At 40.0% G+C, this 7,668-nt stretch overlaps 1 long non-coding RNA gene across 1 annotated transcript; it reads left to right on the top strand.

Moving 5' to 3' along the window:
- Nucleotides 1-3,535: 3,535 nt before the first annotated feature.
- LOC128296545 (uncharacterized) lies at nt 3,536-7,467 on the top strand. The gene is made up of 3 exons (XR_008287168.1): nt 3,536-3,677; nt 4,594-6,679; nt 7,037-7,467. It is a non-coding gene; the product is annotated as an uncharacterized LOC128296545 (long non-coding RNA).
- The last annotated feature ends 201 nt before the right edge of the window (nt 7,468-7,668 follow it).

A 7,668-nucleotide genomic window follows, 5' to 3' on the forward strand; every position in this document is an offset into this window, starting at 1 on the left:
GTATTTTCCAAAATTAATCACTTTTCCTAAAAATGACTTAATCAAATCGGTTTCCTAGAAATATCCATGACGTTAAGGTGTGGCAATGGCGGTATGCATGTCTAGGATTGGATCCGAAGGGAGCTTGGTACTTAGCGATCCGATGGACTCACCACCTCTTTTCCGGTTTCCTACGGTGCATGGGTTCCATTCACTTTAACCCTTAATGAATTAATCTTTTGAACATTAAGTACGATTTTCTGGACTTAGAATGGATTTTTTTTTAACGTTTTTGATGTGGCATGCCGGATCCGGCCATAACTTCTGGACCGGGTTTGGGGTGCTACATTTAGTGGTATCAGAGCCTAGGTTACAACAACTCGGCTGTGGAATGGGTTTATAAAACAAAGATTTTCAAAAAAAATTATAAAGATTTGAAAACGCGATTTTCAAAATTTAGATCTTTAGAAGGTGGCATTTCAATCTCGGCTCAAGTGCGTAAGTATTACTCGAACTCTTCGAATATTTTTCGACTTATCATGCATCAGATGAAATCCTACTAAGATACTCTAGATAGGATGAAACTGAAACCATAGGAAAATCTGATAAGAGACTGAAACTGTAGCTAGACTTCGATTCTGCAAAAACAAACTCTGAACTACTGTCTGATTCATAAAACATCTGTAATAAACACTAGAATATTAATTGATGCATAAAAATTCATAATCAAGATAATACGATATGAGTACAAGAGCTACTCGTGGAAGAGGCCGTGGACGTGGCCGAGGAAGGACTCGAGCGGTATCTTCGTTTTTGGGACATATGCCGGTGGTAGATGCACCAGTACCACCGGCAACAAAGGTAGAGTCTCATGACCGCGGTGCCGAGGATAATTCCCTGTCACAGGCAATGCTTCGTGTTCTGGAAAGGGTTACCGAGACAAGTTGAACAACGAAATTCGAGGATCGATTTACGAATTACTCCGGCTAACGGAGCGGAGATCGTTAAGGCGTGTCGGTATAGCCCGAATGTGGCGGAATATTGGTTGGAGGCCACGAGCGTATTATGGACAACTTGGACCGCTCTGAGGAGATTGTGAGTGGGGTATCTGTACTAAGTCCTTTAGGTCACTTTCGGTTAGGGTAGACAAAGCGTATAGGGATGTACCCTTAGAAACTCAAGGTAAGATTTTCCCGGAGATCTGATGGAGTTACCGTTCGGAGAGTTTGATCTCATTTGGGAATGGACTGCTTGTTAAGCATAAAGCGACTCTAGATTGTCTTGCTAAACGAATGGTGTTAAGGACCACAAAGGATGAGGAGGTTATGGTGATAGGTGAGCGAAGGGATTATTTGTCCAATGTGGTGTCGACATTAAGAGCCGAAAAGTGGATTCAGAAAGGTTGTGAGGTCTATTTGGCATTTGTAAGTCAGTTAGAAGAGGAGGGGCTGACAGTGAATAAGGTTAGGACCGTAAAAGAGTTCTAAGATGTTTTTCCGGAGGAGCTTCCAGGATTGCCTCCGAACCGAGAAGTTGAGTTTGAAATAGATTTGTTGCCTGGAACAGTGCCCGTGTCCATCGCATCGTATAGGATGGCATCGAAGGAGTTAGTGGGGTTAAAGGCTCAAATTCAAGAGTTGTTGGATAGGGACTTTATTAGGCCAAGCGTGTCTCCATGGGGAGCACCGGTGCTATTCGTGAAAAAGAAGGATGGTACGATGCGGATGTGCATTGATTATCTCTAGTTGAACAAACTGACGATTAAGAATAAGTATCCACTACCAAGGATTGACGATCTATTCGACCAGCTTAGATGAGCTTCTGTATTTTCCAAGATCAACCTTCGATCTGGATATCATCAGTTAAGGGTCAATGAGGCAGATATCCAAAAGATGACATTCAGGACTCGATATGGTCATTACGAGTTTCTGGTTATGCCATTTGGACTAATGAACGCTCCTGCAGCGTTTATGGATCTGATGAATCGTGTGTTCCAACCATTTTTAGATCAGTTCGTAGTCGCCTTTATTGACGATATCCTGGTATATTCTAAAACTGAAACGAAACATGATGAGCATCTCCGTATAGTGCTATAAGTATTAAGGGAGAAGGAACTCTTTGCGAAGTTCAGCAAGTGTGAATTTTGGTTGAGGGAGGTAACCTTCTTAGGACATGTGGTCTCTGCTGAGGGGATTAAGATGGACCCTCGGAAAATTGAAGCGATTTTGGAGTGGAAGCCGCCTAGGTCAGTGTCAGAAATACGGAGTTTTCTAGGACTGGCATGATACTACAGAAGGTTTGTGAAAGGTTTTTCTGTGATGGCAGCACCTCTGAAAAAAAAACTCATAAGGAAAGGAGTACCGTTTGCATGGACTAAGAAGCAGCAAGAAGCTTTTGAGAAGTTGAAGAAAGTTCTGACTGAAGCACTTGTGTTAATTTAGCCGGAGTCTGGGAATGATTTTACTGTGTACAGTGACGCATCACACGTGGGTTTGGGCTGCGTGTTAATGCAAGAGGGTAAGGTGGTTGCATATGCATCACGATAGCTTAAACCTCATGAGGGAAACTATTTGACTCATGATTTAGAGTTGGCAGCGATGATATTTGCACTTAAGATTTGGAGACATTACTTGTACGAGAGAAAGGTGTATTATATACACGACCATAAGAGTCTTAAGTATTTGTTGACTCGAAGGAGCTGAACCTTAGGCAAAGGAGATGGATTGAGTTGCTTAAGGATTATGACTGCTCGATCGAGTATCACCCAAGCAAGGCTCTTGTGGTAGCTGATGCTCTAAGTCGTAGAGTCAGATTCGATCCGAGAGCAATGTTTGCTCGTCTGAGTCTGTATGATGATGGACGTCTGTTGGCTGAGTTGCAAGTGAGGCCAACCTGGGTGGATCAGATTAAGGAAAAATAGTTGAACGATGAGTCTTTGGTCACTCGTTTTCAACAAGTTAAGGAAGGGGAAACTTCTGAGTTTGAGAGCCAGAAGAGACGTTGCAACAGCAATACCCTCATCTGTTTGGATTAGGTAAATTTCGAGGACGAAATTTCTTTAAGGAGGGTAGAGTTGTAACGCCCCAATTTTCGGGAATCTTGTGAATGTTGGCATAGGTTTAATTATGTTAGTGGGCCTCTAGAAAGCCTAAGCTTAAGATAGAACCCGACAATTTTAGTTAATTTTTGTTCCATAAGAAAAAGGGGGTGAAATTATGAAATAGGACCTATGTGAAAATGTTTGAAAATGCTATAGGCTAAATTGAAGTGGCCAAATAAATAAGAGTGCAAAATAGGAGGATTTGCATGACAAACCTCCCATTTTACATGAAGTGGCTAGCCATCATGTTATTGTAGACAAAATGTACACTTGATATCCATAATTTATGGTACAAATTGATACAAATTGATAATGGGTTAGGTAAATGTTTCATGATAATAGGTTAGGTAAATGTTCCATGATAATGGGTTAGGTAAATGTTTCATAATAATGGGTTAGGTAAATGTTTCATGATAAGAATATCATGTATTTTGTATTAAAGAATTAAATGGATGAAATATGAAGTTTTATTAAAAGAAAAAGGGGTGAAAAGAACAAAGTTTTGTCTATCTTTGTTCATCATAGCTGAAAGTTAGAGAAGAGAAAGGAGAGGAGAAAGCTCTTGAGTATTCGGTCATTAGGAGGAGGAAAATTGAAGGTAAGTTCTTGGTACCTTGCTTCTATTTTGAGGTTCATGAGTTCTTCTTGATTCTACCTTAACTCTTGAAGTATATTTTGATTTTTAGTTGTGTTGTGAGCATTTAGTCATGAATTAAAATGAAGGAAATGGTTGTTGTTTTATGTTCTTTTGATGAAAAATGGAAGATAGGTGAAGTTGAGCCAAACAAATGAACATGCATGTGCCTTAGATGCTAAAGGGAAAAATCGGCTAACATGTTGTGCTTTAAAATGATGAAATGGAGATTATACTTAAGTAAAATCATAGATATGTGATGATTGATTGGTGATATACATGTTTAAATAACATGCATGCAAGTTAGGTGTGAAAGAGTGATTTGGTAATAAATCTGCTTGGGACAGCAGCAGTAACTTGACTTTGGAAAATCACCATAAATTGTGGGAGATGAATTAGAAGCTGAATAAATTATGTAATTAAAGCTTATTGAGTCTAGTTTCTAATGAAATAAACAAGAACATATTTTGAATTCTGTACAATGAGAAATTTGATTCGTAATGAAGAGTGGTCAGATTAGTCAAACAGTGAAACATGGGAAACTTTGAGAAAAATCTGGTATTGATTGGATAAACCAAAAATTCTGAAAATTTTATGGATAGAAGATATATGAGTCTATTTTCAGGGAAAATTAACGGAACTTGATTTGGAGTTTCGTAGCTCCAGTTATAAATAATTTAGTGACTGTTGCTCAGGAAGACAGCTTGCAGTGAAATTATGATTATGTGGTAAACATTGACAAAAATTTGTTAATGAGTTGCTTATTGATTTCTTATAAGCTTACTATGATCTGTAGGTGTGGTTGGCCGAATATTGTAAGGGGTTAATACGTAGTTTGTATGTGAATAGTTAGATTAACGTGTTAGTAATCCAATTGTAGGCGGTTCGTGTGTGGATCTCGTCAGCATATCGTCGCAAACAGGTGTGTAACTAACACCCTCTTTCTTAGTCTAGATCGGCAAAAGCCGAAAAGCCGAAATGCCGAAAACTGGTATTTTGTAGATTTGCGAGTGTGCGAATGCTCGTGAGGTAAATCGATTAATGTTTTTGGTAAGCTGCAATGTTTGGACTGCAAAGTGCATGATTTCTATGCCCTCAATATTTTTGGGCTTAATGGGCCAAAATTGGAATGATGGGCCAACGGGCCCAATTCGGTAAGAACCCTCGGTACGTGATTCTGTTAGTACGTGAAAAGTAGGAATATGCATGAAAAACCCTAAAATAGATAAATTACTGAAATACCTTTAAAAGTGGAAAATTTACAGTTTTACCCCTAGTAGATAAATTACCAAAATACCCCTAGGGTTAAATTGACCTAAATGCATGTTTGACTGTTGTTATTTCTTGCATGCCATGTTGTTATTATCGATGCATGGGACTGGGATATTGACGGAGGAAATCTGAAAGTGGCTTGTCCACGTCTTTGGAGGCTTTGCCTCAATTTATTGTTAACTAGCAGCAAAGGCCGCAAGCTGTGGAGTGTTAAATTTGGGTGGGTTGAGCTATTCCCACATGGAGTGTATGGCTGGTACGGTGGAGTGTAGTGGTTGGTGGGTTGAGTAGTCTCCCAAATGGGCTTGCATATGTTTCTTGATGTTGCATGTATTTTGAAATGGGCCTATGGGCCATCTTGTTATCTGAATAAGGGGCTAAGGCCCGGTTTATTGTAATCTGAAAAGGGCTTTGGCCCAGTATCACTGTTACCCAAATGGGCTTGCATATGTTATTGATGTTGCATGTATTTTGAAATGGGCCTATGGGCCATACTGTTATCTGAATAAGGGGCTAAGGCCCAGTTTATTATAATCTGAAAAGGGCTCGCCCAGTACCACTATTACCCAAATGGGCTTGCACATGTTATTGATGTTGCATGTATTTTGAAATGGGCCTATGGGCCATATCATTATCTGAATAAGGGCTAAGGCCGGTTTATTATAATCTGAAAAGGGCTCGGCCCAGTACCACTCATTACTGAATGGGCTTAGGCCCAATAGGCTTGAGTGACTTGGGCTTGAATGGGTTTTCCTTACACACCGAGTTTCCCCAAACTCACCCTTTTATTTTCATCCACGCAGAAATCCCCAACCATAGTGGGCTTGGAGTCGTGAGGGAATTGGAGTGGCCACCCGCTCGAAAGTTTGATTTTCTTCCGTGAACTGGACATCCTTTTAATTACGTTTGAGGTTTTGGGCTTTTAAATGTAATAAGGCCGCTTATTTATTTTGATGGTTTTAATATGTATTACTAAGATAGGTATTACTTATTTTAACTGTTGAAACTGGATAGCTTTAGGGCGTTTTAAAAACAACAGTTGATTTCAAAATAACACGACAACAAGCAAAGCTTCCGCAATGAAAGTATTTTCCAAAATTAATCACTTTTCCTAAAATGACTTAATCAAATCGGTTTCTAGAAATATCCATGACGTTAAGGTGTGGCAATGGCGATATACATGTCTAGGATTGGATCCGAATGGAGCTTGGTATAGCGATCGATGGACTCACCACCTCTTTTCCGGTTTCCTACGGTGCATGACTTCTATTCACTTTAACCCTTAATGAATTAATCTTTTGAACATTAAGTACGATTTTCGGACTTAGAATGGATTTTTTTAACGTTTTTGATGTGGCATGCCGGATCCGGCCATAACTTCTGGGCCGGGTTTGGGGTGCTACACAAATAACCCCTCCCTTAAAAAAACACGTGGATCCTAGCTGGAGCGGGTCCGACCCGACCCAGGGCCAAAACGATGTTGTTTTTCGTTTAATGGGGGGACCAAAACGCACCGTTTTGGTCCCCTATAAAAGATAAAAAAATTTTAAAAAAATTCATTGGAAGGGGAGGAAGAAAAAAAAAAGGAGAGAAAAGGGAGAAGGGAAGGGAATCCGGCCAGGGGGCTGGTCACCGGCCGATCGTCGGCCGCCGTCTGTCGCCGACGCTGGCCACCATACACGGTGGCCGAAAAGGTAAAATTTTATATTTTTTTGTTTCTTTTTTTATTTTCTAATATATATGTATATATACGTTAGAAATGAAGAAGAAAAGAAAAAGGAACAGATTTAAGAAGATAATAAAGAAAACGAAAAATGAAATCACCTTCCGATTTATGTTTTCATTCCTTGTTTCTTTTTGTATTTTCCTCTGCTTTTTATATTTGATCTATGCTATTTGTTGTTTGAATCTATTGCTGGTATTGTTATTCCCAAATGGTTAGATCTGCTATTTTTTTATTTCTTTCGAATCCCCTTTTTACAACATTTCATCCGGGTTTTATACCCTTTTACATCTGTTTTTTATATTGCTTCTGTCTTGTCTGATTGCAGGGAATGGGCAAACGGTGGAGGTGACCGGTGGTGCAGAGAGTGGTGCTGTCAGAGGGCAGGTGGGCAAGTGGCTGAGTCGGCTGAACTTAGGAGACTAGGGTTTGGTGGGATTTGGGCTGTTAGTTGATGGGTTTGGGCTTCTGGTGGGTTGAATTTTAGGTGGGTCAAAATTAGGTTCAAATTGTAAACGGGTTTTGGGTTTAATTTGGGCTGATTGGTTGTAATTGGGTTTTGATGGGTTTAGTGTAACGGGCTGAGGTTTAAATGGGCTTGTGGGTAAAATTGGCCTGTAACAATAGGGTTGCCGCAATAGCTGAAGCTCTTGGGGTGCTCCTGCTATTTGAATCTGGACCTTTAAGGCTGTAGGGAGATTGAGATCTGCCAAAACCATGGTAAAGTTTGGAAATAAAGTGACCATTACGAGGCTAGAATTCAAAGTTGCTTCAATAGTAGCAATACATGCATTCTGGTATTCCAAATATCTAGAATCCAAGAGTGCAATTCTTGTTACTACAGGCTTTCCAGCTGTGCCATGGTAGTTTAGAGCAAGCCGTAGGCACCAAAATGAATATGAGTATATCCTGCGCGTTTCCATTCTGCTGGAAATTCTGCTGGAATCTCAAGTGTAACAA

The sequence above is a fragment of the Gossypium arboreum genome, chromosome 8 (assembly GCF_025698485.1).
Source record: "Gossypium arboreum isolate Shixiya-1 chromosome 8, ASM2569848v2, whole genome shotgun sequence".
NCBI lineage: Eukaryota > Viridiplantae > Streptophyta > Magnoliopsida > Malvales > Malvaceae > Gossypium > Gossypium arboreum.